The following is a 19,521-nucleotide window of genomic DNA, read 5'->3' on the forward strand; positions in this document are numbered from 1 at the left end:
CAAAACTTGTATGCGGGAGGAAATTACAAAGATCAGAGCAGGAATTAATGCCTTGGAGACTAAAAATATGACTTAAAGAATCAGTGAATCAAAGAGTTGATTCTTTGAAAGAGTAAACAAAATTAACAAACATTTATGCAACCCCATAAAAGGAAGGAAGGAAGAAGGGAAGGAAGGAAGGAAGGAAGGAAGGAAGGAAGGAAGGAAGGAAGGAAGGAAGGAAGGACTCAAATCCAAGCAATTGGGAATGAAAATGGTAAAATCACAATAGACCCTGCAGAAATACAGAAGATCATCTACACCTACTTTGAAAATTTGTATTCTAATAAGATAGAAAAATGCAGAAGGAATTGGCAAATTCCTAGATACATACCAATTAACAAAGTTGAATCAAGAAGATATAAAATTCTTAAGCCAATAGCAATCAATGAAATTGAAGATATAATTAAAAACCTAGCAACAAAGAAAAGCTCAGACCCTGACAGATTCATTTTTGGGTTCTATAGGATATTTAGAGAAGATTTAACATCACTATTTCTCAAACTCTCTAATGAAAATGAAATGGAAGCAATACTCCCAAATTCAGTCCTGGAAACAAGCATTATCCTATACCCAAACTGGAGAACAACTCAACTAAAAAAGACAAATACAAGCCAATCTCCCTAATGAGCATATGTGCAAAAATCCTCAATAAGGTACTGGCAAACAGAGTGCAGCAAATCATCAAGAAGATTATACACTGTGACCAAATGGGATTCATCCAAGGGATGCAGGAATGGTTCAACACATGCAAATCAATAAATATAATACACCATATAAACAGAGCCAAGGATAAAAATCACGATCATCTCAATAAATTAATATAATGATTTGGACAAAGTCTAGCACCAATTCACGATAAAAAAAAAAGAAAATTGGAATAGAGGGTCTTTATTCCAATGGATAAAGCCCATCTAAAACAAACCATCCCCACCATTATATTATATGGACAAAAGCAGAAAGACTTCACTCTAAGATCAGAATCAAGACAAGGATGACCACTATCTCCACTCTTGTACAACATAGCCCTGGAAATTTGAGCTAGAGAAATTCGACAAGAACAAGAAATAAAAGGAATAATGATAGGGAAGAAAGAAGTTAAATTATCATTGTTTGAAGATGACATGATACTCTACATAGAAGATCCCAAAAACTCCACTAAAAAACTGCTAGGTTTAATAACCAAACTCAGTAGTATATCTGGATACAAAGTCGATACTCAAAAATCAATAACCTTCTGGTATATAAATAACAAACTCACTGTGAGAAGTTAGGGAGACAACACCTTTCACAATAGCATCCACATACTATGAAAACAACAATATGCAATGTATTAATTATTGTAACTGTCCTACTAACCTGTTTTAAAACTGTTTCATTGCTATTTTATCTTTTTTCTCATTAAAATCAATAATAAAAAAGAAACAAAAAAAGCATCCAGGGGCCGGGGAGATGGCTCGGTGGAATAAGCGCTTCCCTGGCAAGTGCAAGGGCCTGAGTTCAATCCCCGGTTCCACCAAAAAAAAAAAAAAAAAAGGGTCCAAAAAAATCAAACACCTAGGAATCAATCTAACAAAGGAATAAAAGAACTTTACATTGAAAGCTACAGTACTCACAAAAAGGAGATTGAGGAGGATATCAGAAAGTGGAAATATATCACTTTCTCTTGGGTAGGAAGAGCCAATATAGTGAAAATAGCCATACATCCAAAGCTGGTATACAGATTTAGTGCAATTCTGATCAAAATTCTAACAGCATAAGTCATAGAATTAGAAAAAAACAATCCTAACATTCATCTGGAACCAGAAAATACCTAGTATATTGAAAGCAGTTCTGTGCAACAGAGGCAATGCAGGGAGCACTATAATCCCTGACTTGAAATTATACTATAAAGCTGCTAAAATAAAAACAACATGGTGAGGCTGGTGAGATGTCTCAATGGTCTAAAGCCCCTACTTAGAACAAGCTTAGCCAAAGTACAGGGACCACGGTTCAATCCCCCAGCACCACATGCCAGCCTGCCCCACCCCCTGGTGGGCTGAGCTGGCCACACACACACACACACACACACACACATTAATTAATTAATTAATTTTAAAAAACCATGGTGCTGGCAATTAAAAAAACCTGAAGATCAATGGGACAGATTGGAAGATGAAAAAAATCTTCCATTGTACAAAGTGATTATCCTGGGCAATTTGTCACAGTGATGGACAACTGACTACGACACTCCTGACTGGATCTCTAGGCATCATTTTACCAACTCTGTCCCAAGATTTCTAGATATATGTCCTTTCACTATCTCCACTGTGCTTGCCTTGGTCTAAACCTCTGTCATCTCTCACCTAGATTACTGCAATAACGTGCTAAGTTGTGTTGGCGCTTTTGTTCTTATCCATGTCCCTGACAGCTTTAAAATAAAAATCAGGTCCTGTCCAGCTCACAGGCCTTGGTCCACATGCACTGGTCTGTCCGCATGTGTCACTGCTCTCTATTTTTTCTTTCTACTCCATCAGCACTGCTCTTCCCAGAGCACATTGACAATTACTGCAGTGGCTTAGTCCTTTTCTCAGCACCGAGACTCAGCACCAAGCACTAACTCAAAGGAGTAAAGGTTTATGTTGGCTCACAGTTTGTAGAGGTTTCAATCAGGAGTAGCTGGTTCCAAGGGAGGGCAGCATGGCTGAGGGGCATGGTAGAGAAGAAACAGCTCATGGTTCTTCACGAACTTTGAAATTCTTCCCAAGTAGTTGTTCTTTGCCCAGCCCTACCCTTCTACCTCAGTGGGGTAAGCAATTTGCTTGCCCTCTGCTCCCTGCTGCGATGTCCCACATAGCGCAGGTAGCAGAGAAAGATCAAGAGTGGAGGACAGAGATGGACCATTGTAGGCCATGCCCTCACTGACCCTGCCCTCGCTACCTGGCTTCACCTCCCAGTCTACTGATGACTATTACACCCATGAGCCCATCCCCTCCCCAAACCCTCACACAAGAAGATACATGTTAGGCACGGAGAGGGCATCTAGATAGGAACCATAACATTCAGGTAGATCCTTTGCAGGTGCAAAGCCCTCTGCCTGGACTGTTCCTCCCTCATTTACATAAAAGCCTTGTTCTCCATCCTCCTTCAGGTCATTAGTCAAACATCAAACCCTCAAAGAAGCCTCTCTCACTGCTGTGTAACGTTGCATATTCTGTCTTTCTCTCCTCACTCCTTTTCACCTCATGCCCTTCTGTGCTTCACTTTTTCTTGCCTTTTATCCCATCCAACATCTATATATGTTATTTCTTTATCTCAATCAAATATTTTCTTAAGGTCTGTGAGCCATTCTAGTCTAGCAAACTAACCAACTTGAGGAGTGGGTCATGGAACCTTGATTATCGTTCAGTTGGTTGGAATTACAGGCAGAAGCCTGCTCTTTGTGGCACCGGAAGGAAAACCAGTCTGATAGGACTGAGCCCTCTCACCTGCAGAGTCTGACACTGACGCCAGGTAGTTAGCATAAAAACTGAATTGAATTGTGGCACACCAGCTGGTGTCTGGAGGGTTGGAAGATCGACTGTCAGGATAAAAACAGCCCGCATGTGTCAAAAACAGTCTGAGTAAAGATAGCTCAGAGGATCACTCTCATCTTGCCAGGACCCTCTGAAGAGCTTCCAAATCATCCCAGTGGAGCTTGGGCACTGGCTGTGGTCACAAGCAGCAAGCACAACTTCATACAGGGATTCTCTTACCCTTTCTTCCATGTGCCCTCGTGCCAGTGCCAGGGGTCCTGGTGAAGATTCTGCCCCATGTGATGAGGAGGCCAAGCGTCAAGAATGACAGTAAATTAGTCCAACAAGGCTCAGTGCTGTGTAGTGAGAGCTGCATGAAGCTGTCTGCTATGGTGATAACTGGACCATCTGCCAGTAAGAACTACACTGTGCAGGGAATTCAGACCTCCGTCCCAACCTTCCTGGAAATTGCTCCCTCCCTTCCCAGCCTTGGACTGCTGGAGTCTGATTAAGAAAGTTCACAGGTTTTCTCACAATGTATCATTCATTTATTTATCTGTTATCTCCCATGACGTTTCCAAGGGACACATAGTTGTGTAAATAGTACAAGGTCAGTTATTTGAAAAACAATAAGCCTGATGGCTCCAGCCTATAATCCCAGAATTCAGGAGGCTGAAGCAGGAGGATTGAAATGAATTGGGGGCCAACCTGGACTGTACAATGAGCTCAAGTCCAGTGAGGTGCCTAGCAAGAGCAAAAACCAAGAAAGAGTGCCCAAGTATAGAGCTGTATAGGAAGCCACTGAGGTTCCAGATATCATAATGCTGAGAATTGTGACAAATTTGAATGAGCTTTTCTTTTTTTGGTTTTGTTTTCTGAGACAGGGTCTCGCTATATATTCCAGGCTATCCTTGAACCCTATGTAGTGCAGGCTGGCCCTGAACTTGGGTGATCTTCCTGTCTCAGACTCCTGAATGCTGGGACTACATGTGGGGGCCACCACACCTATCTGATTTTTCTTTTGGTCTTCAGTCATTGGGAATTTTTTCACCAGTAGCTGAAGTTTCTTATCTAAACCGAGAGAGATCCCCTTCACTCAGATATGGATTCTACAGAATATTCCATCTTTCATATGTTTGATAGGAAAATATTCTAACTTTTTTTTTTTTTTTTTTTGTGGAACCAGGGATTGAACTCAGGCCCTTGTGCTTGCCAGGGAAGCACTTATTCCACTGAGCCATTTCCCCAGCACCATTTTAACTTTTTACCATGTACTTGGACATGTTGCTGCCTGCCCTTCACATTTCATCTACAACTGTATTCTCTGTATAGGAAAATAATCTTTTAGATCAGGACTGGCAAATGATGGTTTATTGCTGTGTTTGTGTGATGTACAAGGTAAGAATGGCTTTCAGAGGCCTCTGCAAATTCAAAAGAGTAACATTTTGTGACACATGAACATCATGTGGCATTTTAATTTGTGCCCTTAAAGATGTATTAGACACAAGCACACCCATTCATTGGTTGCTTTTGTATGACAAGGGAGCGTTAGCTGCCACAATGTCCATGTGGATCTTCAAAGCTTAAAATAGCTGCAGTCTGACCCTTTACAGAAAGAACTTACAGATCCTGGGCCTAGAGAACAAAAGCATGCTTATTTAGCTCCTTGTGTCTTATCTAGTCTTAGTCATCCAGGAACTGTAGACTGGCTCCTAATGATAATAATTCCTATACATCCTGACCCCACGTGCCGTGCCAGCTCTGCCCCCAGGAGCACTGAGCCAGCCACCAAGACCCGGTATGGAGGCACACACATGCAATCCCAGCACTGGGGAGGCTGAAAACAGGAGGCTCACTACAAGTCTGAGCTGCATGTACCAAATACATAAAATTTAAAAAAATAATAACTCTGATGTATCACTAGCACTGATTTTGGTGAGGCTGCTCAAACTATTAGATAAGAAATGGTTTTTCTAAAGCTGTTCTGTTTCTGCATAAAGCTAGGGCATAGTATGTGTTTAATAAATGTTCATCAGATGATTTTGTGAGTGACTAATGTGTGTGAGTGTCACATCAGGGTGTGACATCAGCAAGAAGCCAAAGCAAATACCTTTTCTTACTTTGGACCTGCGCAGAGCTCAACGATTTAAGAAGCCCATTCAAATCTGAGAGTGTAAACTCTTCCAGTAAGTCTTCTGGGTGTGGTGGTGGACACCTGTAACCCTAACACTCGGGAAGCTGAGGCAGGAGGATTGCCACAAGTTCAAGGCCAACGTGGACTATATAATGAGTTCAAAATTAGCTTGGTATATACAATGAAACCAAGTCTCGAAAAAATGAGGGAGAGAGAGAGAGAGAGAGAGAGAGAGAGAGAGAGAGAGAGAGAGAGAGAAACTGATGTCTACAAGTAGCAATTTAACTCAAAAGGTCAAAGAATCACCAGTTGCCCATGTGTTCTCCCCATCTCCACTAGTTGAGAAAGAGAGGATATTTGCTCTTCACTTAATAAACACAGGACTGTGAGTCTACACTGTTGCCAGCCTCTTCATTCAGGTCAATATGGTTCTTCTGCTTTAACCCCAAAGAATTCCAAATGAGGTTCTGACTGTGCAGAAATTTGCATCGTAACTTTTTCAGAAATAACCTATAAAAATATGTAAAACACAACGCTGCCTGGGGATATAGCTCAGTGGTACAGCATCTGCCTGGCAAATGCAAGGTCCTGAGTTCCATTCCCATGACCAAAGTAAACACACACACACACACACACACACACACACACACACACAAAATGTTTCAGAGAACAGGATGTAGCTGCCAGGTAGAGTCCTTGCCTCACGCAGGTGAGACCCTAGGTTCCACCCTGAGGCTCTGCTCCTTCATCACAAGTAATGACTTCTTACGTCAATCATACCATACAAGTTACTTTCCCATGGTCTGAAGAATTCACATAGACTTTTCTGAACAGGGCTATTTGATCAGGGATAAGTGGGCAGCTCTGACCTAGCTGTTTTATTTGAGAATGTAAGACTTAGGGAAAACATCCACTGAAAGTGGTGCTTAATATTCAAATCTTTGCAGAGAGAGAGAGAGAGAGAGAGAGAGAGAGAGAGAGAGAGAGAGAGAGAGAGAAATACTTGGCTTTAATCAAGAGACATATTTTAGAGTTTAATTTTCACAAAGGACTCAAGCTTTCATTTTTGTAATAAATTGAAGACTTTGTTTATTTCTTTTTATCTGTAGTTTGAGGACAATATTTTGGCTGGACTGTAAAGGTCCCTGACCAGTGCTCAGCACTCTATTGTGGTGCAAATGAATGGGCTTGGCCCTGTTCCAATAAACCTTTATTTATAAAACAAACAGTCAGCATGCAGGCTCTTTGTCTGGCTCCTCTACTAATAAGCAGAGACCACCAGGAGCCTCTTTCCCACTGATGTGCCATACCAGATCCTGAGCTCTGTCTTAATCTAGCCCACAAGAACTGTGACAGTCTATCCCCAAAGCACTTCACCCTGGCTCACCACCTAGGTGACATAGTGACTGGCCAAGTGAAAACAGTGCACATAAACTGTTTATTTCCAAAGACACATCACGGAAGGTAGAAAATAATCTCTAAAATCCTGGGCTTTCCAACTGGGTAAGGTGCCTAGAAGTTCCACAGTTCAAGGCCTGCCAAGAAGTTACCTCAGAGATAAACCATATTTCTGCAACTTGCACCCACTGTCATCAAGAAAGCATCCCAAATCCATACTGCACACAGTTTCGGAAAATTACCTGATTGCTTCTGAGGGGAACGAGTCATGCATCATTTGTGGGTTGTTGACACCTTGTGTATTCCTTTGATGTCAGGAAACAAATGAATGAGAACTACATTGACAACAGTTTCTTGACAGAAGAGTTCGAAACACACTTTAGATTCTGTCCATGAAATGTACATATGCTTAGGGCCAGCCAAATAGCTCAGTGGACTAAAGCACCTGCTCAGACAGGCAGAGGGACCGGGATTCAATTCCTGCCCTGCTGAGACTGGGTGTGGTGGCAGATGCCTTTAAGCCCAGCTCTTGGGAGACTGAAAACAGGAGGATCATTATGGGTCCAATCTGTGTAGTGAGACCTTGTAGACCCTGCACTAAGGCACATTTTTTAAAAAGAAATACACATATGCTTGAATTAAGCAGAAAGACACTCTTCCCACAGCTGTGGTGATAGCCATGTGAACTTAAGATGCACCCTTCGCAGTAACGTCTTTGTTTCCCTGGATCTCCTACCCCAAGGCCTTATGGCAGCTCTGTTGACTGTTACATCTTCCTGACTTTTGCATGAAAGCAAGAAAGTTCAGACTCTTTGGACTTCAAGTTAGTTATTTGCATTTCACTAGTTTTCTTCTCACTTAAGTCCTTTAAAAAAATTGTAAGTACCTAATTCTCTATGAGTTAACTGTCTTCATATATTTAGATTGAGCTCCATTTTCTAGGCTGAAACTTGACTGTATGCAGGAATAGGATCTAATCCATTTTTGCATTTTCTACAGTAATCAACAAATTTTTGTTGAAAGAATTCAGCAAGACGAATGGCTGCATCTTTCACGTAGCATCTTACAGTCACTTTGTCACGAATGTTTGCATAAGTTGTTGTGTTCTTTGTTTTTTCTTAACATTTTCCTTTATTTTAAAAAATGGACAGTAAAGTTGTACATTTTATGGGATACTGTGTAGTGTTTACATGTGTGTTGTTATATTTCTTCTAGCAATGCAGATGATTATGTTTGTGTCTAAACCTCAAGCTAGCTAGTCTTCCTAAAAGATTAACACAGAGAATTATCCCTTGCTGCCATCTGGCTCCCTATTATGAAGACATAAACAAGACATTAGTTGAGATAAGCAATCTTTGTTGTTTATTATTGTATACTATTTAACCTATTTTATGACCATTGGGCAACAACTCTTAGTAAGGAACCTTAAGAGCATAGATAGTAGTAAAATATTGTAAAATAATGACACAGTGATATGTTTTGAATATTCATTATCTTTTGTTTGTTTCTGTTTGTTTTGTAAGACAGTGTTTTACTGTGTAGTTCAGGCAGCCAGGAACTCACTGTGTAGCCCAAGCTGATCACAAACTCTTGGTGAACCTCCTGCCTCAGCCTCCTGAGTGCTATGATGAATAGTCATTATCTTATCTTTAAAATTACTAGCTTTTTGCTATATACTTCATAGACTGAGTAGTTCGCCCACAGTTTTCCCATGCAATTCAGTGTGTTGCAGTGTATTCATAGTGTTGTGCAAAGTCTCACAATCCAGTTTTCTGCCATTTTCATCACTGTAAAAAGACCCTGAAGCCCTTAGTGGTCGCGCCCCTGCTGCAGACTGAGACAGCTGCTGGATTTCTTGTCTCCTTGGCCTTTCCTGCTCTGCGCTTCCCAGCGCCTCCACCTCCTGCTGGGATTTGCTATGTTCTGTCTTTTTTACTACAGCTGTGCCAGCGCCTGTAAGGCACCCATGCTGCTGGGCTTTTGGTTTTTTTAATCTCTGTGGTTTTGATTTCCATTTCACTAAAGACTAAACACGTTGGGCAATTTTTCCTGTGGTTTTCAGCCACTTGTGTGTCTTCAGTAGAGAAATAGCTATTCAAATCCTTTATCAGTTTTGAACTGGATTATTTCTCTTTTTATAGTTTAGTTCTAAGCACTGAAAAATACATTCTGGGTACTAATCCCTATCAGGTATATGGCTTGCAAATATTTTCTCTTACTGTGTAGCTTGTAGTTTCATTTTCTTTCTCTCCTTTCTCTTTCTGCTTCTCTTCTCCCTCTTTCTTTCTCTTTTGTTGGAGGTGCTAGGGATTGAGCCAAGGGCGGGCGGTGTGCTAGGAAAGCACTCTACCACTGAAGTTCAGGTTTTTTGGTATTATCTTTTGAAGTATGGAATGGGAAAAAAAAAGAATATATGTATATATTTAAAGTCCAAAGCAGGAGTGTCGGGGGGGCCTGGCTCTAGCTCAGTCCTTTAAGTGGCTGCTTCTGCAAAGCTGTCAGCCTCAGGTTGCTGGAGTTCGAACCTCACAACCAAAAAAAAAAAAAAAAAAAAAAACACCTTATTCCATTTTAAAACCACCCCTCAGGGCATTCAGATGAAAAAAACAAACAAACAAAAAAAAAAAAACAAAAAAAAAAACTTATTCCAAAGCAGGAGTGTCCACAGTGGTCATTGTCTGCTGCTGGGAAGCTGGAGGAGCTGCGAGCTACTTAGTGTAAGAGGCAAGAAGCTTCAGAGTGAGGGGGACAAGGGGGCCATGCCCGTGCGAGGGTGAGGGCTGAGGCTCAGGGTGCAGTGGCTGTACAGGTGGGTGCCGTAGGCTGAGAAAATGGGGTAGGGGTAGGTGTGGGAGCGGGGCTTTTCAGAGCCTGGGCAGCAGCTTTTTTCCTCTTTTCCGTCCAGCCTACCACCCTACAGGTTGGGTCTCCTTCCCTCAGCTGTCTGGCCTCCGTGTCCCTCATCTACAGACAGGCCCCACAGTGTGCTCACTACCCTGCTAGGTGTGTGGTAATCCATTTAAGGTGGCACATCATGATTCACACTCCCATTGATATATTTATACTTTTCTTTTGTCACTTACACTTGTGGGGTTGTGTCTATGAACTTGTAGCTAGGTGTGGTGGTCCATTTTTGTAATCCCAGCAGCACCTGAGGAAGCTGAAGTGGAAGGAATGCAAGTTCTAATGTAGCCTGGACTACGAAGAAAAACACTGTCATAAAAACAAAGCAAAATGCAAGACAAAACTTTACTTTTTTTGAACTGTTCCCTGAAAGAATAAAAAATAAAATTTCCCAGAGAATTTCTAGATTCTGACCATCTCTAATGTGAGATTGAAATCAAATGTATAAAAAAAAAAAAAAAGAAATCAAATGTATAGAGTTGTCAGATTGCCTGAAATAGAAATGAAAATAGAAGCCTGTCGGTTAAACTTGAATTTCAAATAAGTAACGAATAATATTTTAGTATGCTCAAAATATTGCACAAAAAATGTTTGTTCTCTTTTGTGTAAAATTTAAATTTAACTGGGTATCCCGCATTTTATTTGGGAACCCTTTCAATGTGGTACAAAATGTCAAGTTGGAAACTGAATTTAAGCTGTTCAGGTTTGTAGTGCCCTCTGGTGCTGCAGAATCGTACGCATACCCTTTCATTGGAGGAATGCAACTTCAAAGAATTTCGTCAGATAAAGATCTAATAGAAGCTCACAAGAAGAAACCACAAAACAAATAAAAACAAAGGCAATGCTTATATGAATTAGGGTTTTCAAAAGTCAGCAAGAAGACTCAAGTCCACATAGACTTAAGATACTAGGATTATTACACATAGACTACAATTATCATACACAGACTATAACTTGGTTAATATTTTAAAGAAATGAAACTTAGAAAATTAACAAAAGACAAGAGAGAGAAAAAAAAAAAACTATTTTGAAAAAAACTTGAAGCCCCAGAAGAGAAAAATATAATACCTGAAATTCAAAACTGAAAGGGCAGTAAACAGCCTATTAGATAAGGCCAAAGAAAGGATTAGTGAACTGGAGGAAATGTATGATGAATTTACCCACAATAGAGTTCTGTGAGACAAAGAGATAAAAAATATAGAGAAGTTAGAAAGACTTCAGGACAAAATCAGGATTTGCATTGAAATTTAATCAGAGTTCAAGAAAAGACAAAAATAAAATAGTGAACAGGCAATAATAAAATAGAAAATTGTTTAGTATTTTCTGCAGTTGTTGAGAGATACTAACTTCCAGGTTCAGGAAGCCCAATATTTTCAAGTTGGATAAATTAAATAAATTTATGATCAAATCTATGAAACTATATGATCCTAAAGATAAAAAGATGGTATTTAAAGATTCTCAGTGAGAAAAGATTAAAGAGAAGAGACAGTAATAGCGTTTACATAAGGTGGATAACCAAAGTTAAAGTGTTCAAGTCCTTGTATTGGCAAGGAGGGAAGAATAAGTTTTAGGGGACAGAGTAGAAGAGCACCACGAAGGTGAAAGCCATGCTGGCTCAGAGAAGGATGACAGCTCATTCAATCAGCGCAACAGCAATAGTGCTCATCAAGAAGGGGATAGAAACAGAAACTTCGATGAAAATGAAATTCCCCAGGAGAACGGCAGTGCCTCAGTGATTTCTCAGCAGATCATTCGATCTTCAGCCTTTCCACAAACTGATGTTCTTTCCAGTTCTCTTGAGGCAGACCCCAGGTTATTGAAGGAGACAGGCTGGCAGGAGGACAGTGAGAATAATGAAACGTGTGCTCCCTTAACTGAGGACAAAGTGAGAGAATTCCAGGTTATCAGTGAACAGTTACAGAAGAATGGTCTTAGAAAAAAATGGTATTTTGAAACACGGCCTGATGTGTGACTTCAAGTTTGGACCCTGCAAAAACAGCACTTTGAAGCCTACTTGAGAATGAAGACACCAAGACAAGCAGCAGTGACACGTCAGATGACGACGAGGTGTGAAGGATTTGCTAACAGCTTCAGAAATTTTAATGTGATACATCTCTCATGCAGTTTGGGGTGGATTGTAAAAATGAAGAATTATAATTTACGTAGTGAAATACCCCATTAGAAGGTGATGGGGGGGACTTCAGTATGAAGAACACCAAGAATATTGTGTTGGGCTGTGTTGTGTTGGGCTGTGTTGTGTTGGGTGGGCTGTGTTGAATGTTACTTCTTTGTAAATGACTGTTGTAGAAATGAAGACTTCGGCTCACCCGACATTGACTTTCTTCATCACTGCAGCATTTCTCTGACTAGCAACGTGATGATGTAACAAGTGAGACTTTCTCATTTAACAAAAAATTGTGTAGGACCGGCCTGATGCTTCAGCGGACTAAAGCGCCTGCTTAGGCAGATGCATTGGCCAGGGTCGGATTCCTGGCATGCTGCTCGGACCTGCCTCCAGGGCGTGCTGAGAAGGTGACTGGGACTGGGCCAGGTGGCACATGCCTGTAATCTCAGCACTTGGGAAGCTGAAAACAGGAGGATCACTACGAGTCTGAGCTACATAGTGGGACCCTGTACACCCTGTAGACCCTGTCCTAAATACAGAAGAAAAAATAAATAAATAAAATAAAGTGTGTATTTATTTATTTATTTATTTGGCGAAACCAGGGATTAAACACAGGCCCTTGCACTTGCCAGGCAAGCGCTTATTCTACTGAGCCATCTCGCTGGCAAATTGTGTAATTTTAAAAAAGGAATAAACTTTAGATTTTCCTTGTGGACCTGGATTCAGGATAAATCCTTTTAAAAAATTAACATAGTAGTTGAAAGAGGAAAATGGAATAGAGAGGTGGCAGTGGAAGGACTTAATGTGAAATAAGGCCAGTAAACCGGAAAGGATTTAATATGAACAGGAGCCCAGAAGAGGAAGGGTGCAGAAGACGCCAGGGTAGAAGCCTGGGATACTCCCCCCTTCCAGCCCCTGGGATGAAATGGCTGACCATTTCTTCTGTCACAGTCAGCTCAGGTCTTAAGACTAAATATTTATATAGTCTTCAACCTAGAGAACTACAGATGTCAAATCTTTGCAGAGCAAACAAACCGAAGATTTTTTATTTTATTATTATTATTTTTTTAAGTATAGCCACATGGGGCTGGGGAGATAACTCAGTAGATTAAGCACTTGGCTGGCAAGCACAAGGGCCTGAGTTCAATCCCCAGTTCTGCAAAAACAAACAAACAAATAAATAAATAATAAAGTATAGCCACTTAAAAGATTTGATCAAGAAATTGCTGGGAGGGGCTGGGGACATGGCTCAGTAGAATAAGCACTTCCTTGACAAGCGCAAGGGTCTGAGTTCAATCCCCGGTTCTGAAAAAAAAGAAATTGCTGGGAAATCAATTTTAAAATATTGTTTTAATTTATCTGGGAACTTCCTAGGTTTGTCACTTTTCTTTTTCCACCTCTGCTCCTCCTCCTCTTCTTCTTCTTCCTGTTTTCCTCTTCCTTTCTTTTGTCTTCCTATTCATTCTACTCCTCAGTCCTGCCCCCCTTCTTTAGCATAAATGAGATGATGCTTTGGTTTGTAAATGTGGATCAATGGGTCATTTGGTTAAAAAGAAAAATCCTGGTGCTAGGCTCCTTTCAAATGGGAGCTATTCCATAAAATGAATACCTGCAATGGAAGACAGAGTACAGGTGAAAATAAAGCACAGGGGAGTTACAGAGTAGAAAATATTCCCATTGGGTTGAAAAGATCCAATGAAGGGAATACAGGGGACAAATACAAAGGAAGGGCTGAAGTTTTTCTACAGGTAATGAAACAGACATTGTAGGTGAAGTCAGCCTCGTGCACTAGAATGAAGTTGTTGGATGTCTTCAGGGTTAACTAGGGTACAGCTAGGTTGAAAGTTGTGTGTGTGTGTGTGTGTGTGTGTGTGTGGTACCAGGGATTGAACTTGGAAACGTGCACTTGCCAAGCAGGTGCTTATGCCGCTGAGCTATATCCCTAGCCTCCTAGGTTGAGGTATTTCGAAGGCAACAGAGAATAATAGCAATAATGGTGCCAGAGTGTGTAGAGATGAGTTGTGGTGGACTCCAAACGCAGAGCTGAAGAAGTCTTGCTTAATTTTGCAGGAAATTGTAATTTCAGGAAAGACCTGCCTCAGAAACATCTCACAGGTAGAAATCTGGTACTCAAAGTCATGTTTTAATTACATTACTACATTGTCATTAGTAAATAATGTCTATTTATAAGATCCAGTAAGGTTTTCCCAGTTTATCAGGCATAGATAAATATTTGACTGTAGAAAATCTTTAGCTCATGATTTTTTTTTCTTTTGTTTTTTTTAGGAATTGGGGATTGAACTCAGATCCTTGAGCTTGCCAGGGAAGCACTTATTCTACTGAGCCATCTCCCTGGCCCCTTAGCTCATGATTTTAAGAAGTTTGATTATAAATAACCAGGAAGTCCGGTGTGAATCATAAGTTCAATGAATTGAAGGTTTTGGGTAAATGGGTACCTTTTATAATGCCTTGTTTTTTCTTTTAAAAAAGGCCATAAATGAAATATTCCCCTTAGATCAATAAATTTACTTTTGATACATATGCATCTAGAAAATATTTGTAAGTACAATGTACTGAAAAGCCAGATGTGGTCAAAATAGGCAGGGTTTGGTGGTTAAACAATTGATGACATATTACTATGATAAAACACTACAATTTACCATAAATTATGTTATATACAAAATATCTAATTGAAATAGCAAGTTAAAAAACAATACAGGGGCCGGGGAGATAGCTCAGTAGGATAAGCGCTTGACTGACAAACACAAGGATCTGAGTTCAATCCCCGGTTCTGCAAAAAAAAAAAAATACAAAAGTGACAGGATTATATGATGTTTATTTTTAAAGGGAAATTATTTCCTTAATTAGCTCTACTAGTACTACAAAATGATGATGATTGAAAAGGATCAGAGGATGTTGGTGGCTAATACCAAAGATGGAGGGAATGATTGTTTCAATTTTGTTAACTATAATTAACTTTCTTTCACTATATAACTAGAAAAGACAATGAAAGGTAGTCTTTGAATTGAAATTATGCGACATTTAGACAAATAGCTGTGAAGAAATCCATGTGTTACAGGGCTGGTGAGATAGCTCAGTGGACTAAATGCATGCCTAGGCAAACTTAGGCAAGCACAGGGACTGTGATGTGATTCCCAGTATCACATGCTGTGCCAGCCCCTCCCCAAGGGCTGGCTGAGCCAGCCAAAGTCTGGGCCATAGTGACAGAAGCCTGTAACCCCAGGGCTGGGGAGGCTGAAAGTAGGAGGATCACCACAGGTCCAAGCTGTGTAGTGAGACCCTGCAATGACCAAATCCATTTAAAAAAAAAAAAGAAAAAGAAATCCATGTGTCTACACAGACAACCAGCTGTTAGGAAATCTTAGGGCCGTCCTGAGGAGGAACGAATGCACTCAAATTTCCTCTAACTCCTCTTCTATATCTCTTTTGCATTCTTACATTTTTTCTATTTTTCCCATTTCTTTTTCTTTCTTCTTCTTCTTTTATTTGGGGGGGCCAGAGTCTCACTATATAATCCATGCTAGTCTTGAACTTGCAGCAATCCACCTGCCTCAATCTCCCAAGTACCAGGATTAAAGGCATGTACCACCATACCTTGCAATTTTCCCACTTCTTATGTTTTCCAATTTTTATAATATTATAGAACCTCATAAGATAATTTTCAATTATACTCTAGTTAAATACAGATAGATTAGTTTTGCCACTGATGTCTGGTTTTGCTTTTTATTTGTTTATTTTTAGTACTAGAAATTTAATACAGGGCCTTCACACTGAGGTATATGCCCAGCCCCTCTTCAGTTTTTATTTTGAGATGGTCTTACCAATTCACTAAGTTGTCCAGGTGGGCCTCAAACTTATAGTTCTCCTGCCTCAGCCTCTCAGATTGTTAGGATTACAAATGTCCATGGCTTTGCCCAGGTGATGTCTGTCTGTTTGTTTGTTTTGGAGGAACCAGGGATTGAACTATGGCCCTTGCACTTGCCAGGGAAACACTTATTCTACTGAGCCATCTCCCTGGGCCCTGATGTCTGTTTCAAACATCAGTCACACAAGTGAAAAACAAGGAAAACTTATGCCAAATGAGATTCCTAATTTTAAAAAATGAGAGATCTGCTATCCCAGATTTTAGTATCCTATTATTATAATTCACTGTAATATCCCGCTAAATAACAAACATTTATAATGGACAAGGGATTATTAATTAATGAATGTATTGTACATTTATTTGTTTATTTATTTTTCTGGTAGAGGACATTAAACCCATACCTTACATTTAGTAGGCAATAGCTATACTGTGGCCAGGACAATGACACATTTAAATAGACATGCATCACTGTTTTTTTGGCAAGAAAATGAAACTAACAAATAGTATTCATAGTCCTGATGATCCAGAGAGTGGAATTTAATGGAGCTTTGGCACTTTCCACTTAATGTTCAGAAATTCTTACTAGAGGAAGAATAGCAAGAACAAATCAATATTGGGGAATGGTTTGTTAGAAAGTAAAACTATGGTGTACATAATATTAAAAATAACTTCAAAACACACTCTTGAGCTAAGCAATCTTCTAAGACAAACTACCCAATGAGAAACTCATTCCCAGCACTAATCAAATTCTTAATTAGAACTATTAAGCTTAATTTGCCAACCTGGCATTTGCTCAACATGTGGTCAAGGACATTTAGAACTTTGGTGTATAAGACTAGACTGCTGGGGCCGGGGAGATGGCTCAGTAGAATAAGCACTTGCCTGACAAGCGCAAGGGCCTGATTTCAATCCTCAGTTCCAGAAAAAAAAAAAAAAAAAAGACTAGACTGTCTCAGAATCAGCAACATAAGACATCATTGTGCTCTGAGTAGTGACACAAACAAGCATGTCAACTTGTCATAATGATCACGTTAACCTTTCACTGAAGGAAAGACATCAATGTTCTTGATTAAAATATTCTTAGACAGATTATTTCTTATTCTTACCTAGAAAGGAAGAAATGCAGTGAGTATGTCATAATTCAGACTGTTGATGTGGGACACAAGGAAAGAGCCAGATTGTCACCACAAAGATGGTTAGGGCTGCACTTACAGCCCACTAATCTTTCAACTTCATATTCCCGTCCCTGGGTGATCTCATCCACAACCACAGTTTCAATGACCACATGTTCAGATATAGCATTCAAATCACCAAGAACCCTCATTTGGTACCTTCCTGCCTTCCAGCAAAGGATTTTTCTACTTGCATCAAGAAAACTGACCCGTTAGAAAGTAGCTATACCAGAGGTGGAGGGATTTGAAGGATTTCAGGAGGATGATAGAGTGGTAAGCAGCAGAGAAAGAGCCTCAGTGAGATTTGGTGTCCAGACACTAGACTATTGCAATGCAATGAAGAGAAGAAAGAGTAAAGTGGGTCCCCTTGATCTGGGAAGGCTGTGAGGAATGAAGTGAACCTATGGTGAGAGCAAAGAGAGAAACTTTAAAGAACAAGGAGATGGAGGGCAACACCTCCTACCCAAGTCAGGACTCACTCGGTGGGCCAAGTGGTTTGAACTTGCAGAGGCCTGGTGACTGCTGCTGACCACAGAGGCCTCCATGGACTGCACTGCTGCCGAGCGGTATAGATTTTGTCTTCCCTCAGGAAACAGTGTTTGGCTGGGAGCCATCTTGGTGAGGGGCCATCAGGGCTCAAGACTCAGAATGCCTGCTGGCTCCACCTAGCCACTCCCAGTTAACTCTAAGCCTGCATAAAGTGTGCCAAAGGCTGCAGGCTAAACGGGTCTCATTCCAACCTTGCAGCCAAAAACCAGCCTGAACTTCAGGGGAAATACAGGTGCAGCTCAGGGGATGATCTACTACCCCGACAAGAAGCTACTGTTGGCTTGCTTGGATAAATCAGCATAAATCTGGGATCTGTCTCTACATGTTGCCTACCAGTCACAGCAGAGACAAACCTAGAAGTGGATCTTTTTTTTCTTTCTCTCATTTCTTGCTTTTTTATGACTTTTTTTTTCACTGTTTGATCAGGTTTTTATGACTGTGAATTTGTTTCTAGTTTCTTTGTGGCTGTTGTTCATTTCTGTTTTTCCTATTATTTCTTCCTTCTCTCTCTCCTGCCTCTGTACCAGTTTCCCAAAGTTTGCATGAACCTCCTTCATCATGTAGCCTTGTGTCTAATCTCTTCCTCCTCTTCTATTTGTCTATTTCCCCCACTAATCCCTATAACATTGTCTCCCTCATGGGTAAAACTGGCATATTGAGGACTTATTTACTGTATGCACTTTTCTGGTTTACATTAAATTTTATTATATAACCTTTCTCAGTTGTTGGTGGGAGTGTAGACTGGTACAACCTCTGTGGAAATCAGTGTGGCAATTCCTCAGAAACTTAGTTTCATTTGGCTCAGGCATTCCCTTTATTAGAGCCCCTTGAAGTACATTATAATCTCCTGCCTGGCAGGAAGAGAACAAGAGACAGTGTAGGGCTGCCGGCAGGGATTTAGGAGGACCAGTTGTTCTCAGGGAACAAAAGGCCATGAGCCACCCAGAACTTAGGCTACATCTGAGTCAAGGACAACGAATGAAAGGCAGTGGGTATTTCCAGAAAAGTAATGGAGTCTGAGGTGGGCTAGTAAGAAGAACAAAGCATCCTTCTAAGGACCAGGCTGTTCCAGGCGGGGCAATGAGGAAACTGTGTATTTCCTAGTCGTCTTACCCTTTTCAGCGGGTCTTACCTTGTCCTCTTTGCACACAGCAACCCCTAGTCCAGGGCTTCCTGCTGTGACCAGAGAAGAATAAGGAGTTTCTGTGCTCTAGTCTGGCTCAGGGCCAGGACACGGACAAGCATGGAGTCCCCTGGCCTCAATTTTACAATTTGTGGCCCCCAGAACCCCCTTCTTGGTATCTTCCTGAAGGAATTAAAAGCATCATACACAGTAATAAATGTACACCCATATTTATAGCAACATAGTTTGTAGTAGCCTGATCTTGGAAACAGCCCAAATGCCCATCAACTGGTAAATGAATAAAGAAGATGTGGCTTTTTCTATACAGTGGAGTACTCTGCCACAAATAAGAGTAATCTTGAGATATTTCTAGGAAAATAGGTGCACCTTGAGACCATACCATTAAGTGAAATAGACCGGTCACACATATGTATAAACTGCAGTGCTTCTCTGGGGTGAAAAACTGAAAATACATACAAACAAGGACCAAAATATATAATAGGTATTATGAAATATGAAGAAAATATTTCAATTGAGAGGGGAACAAAGGAGGGGTAAAGGAAAGAAGGGAGATGTAAAAAACTGAGAAAAGAAGGAAAAAGAAGAAACAAAGCTTTTGTAAATGGGGAGGAAGGGGGTTTGAAGGGAGGATAGGAAAATGGGGAAAAAAAGAATAACATTATATCATGTGCAGGTA

The 19,521-nt window shown here is 40.5% G+C and overlaps 1 protein-coding gene and 1 pseudogene across 1 annotated transcript in view; one reads left to right on the forward strand and one right to left on the reverse strand.

The window, feature by feature from the left end:
- The window catches only part of Epb41l2 (erythrocyte membrane protein band 4.1 like 2), a 304,724-nt gene that overhangs the window by 271,940 nt on the left and 13,263 nt on the right, over positions 1 to 19,521 (reverse strand). The window lies entirely within an intron of this gene.
- LOC101579668 lies at positions 3,908 to 12,042 on the forward strand (annotated as a pseudogene).

The sequence above is a fragment of the Octodon degus genome, unplaced genomic scaffold (assembly GCF_000260255.1).
Source record: "Octodon degus isolate 3935 unplaced genomic scaffold, OctDeg1.0 scaffold00034, whole genome shotgun sequence".
In the NCBI taxonomy this organism is placed as follows: Eukaryota; Metazoa; Chordata; class Mammalia; order Rodentia; family Octodontidae; genus Octodon; species Octodon degus.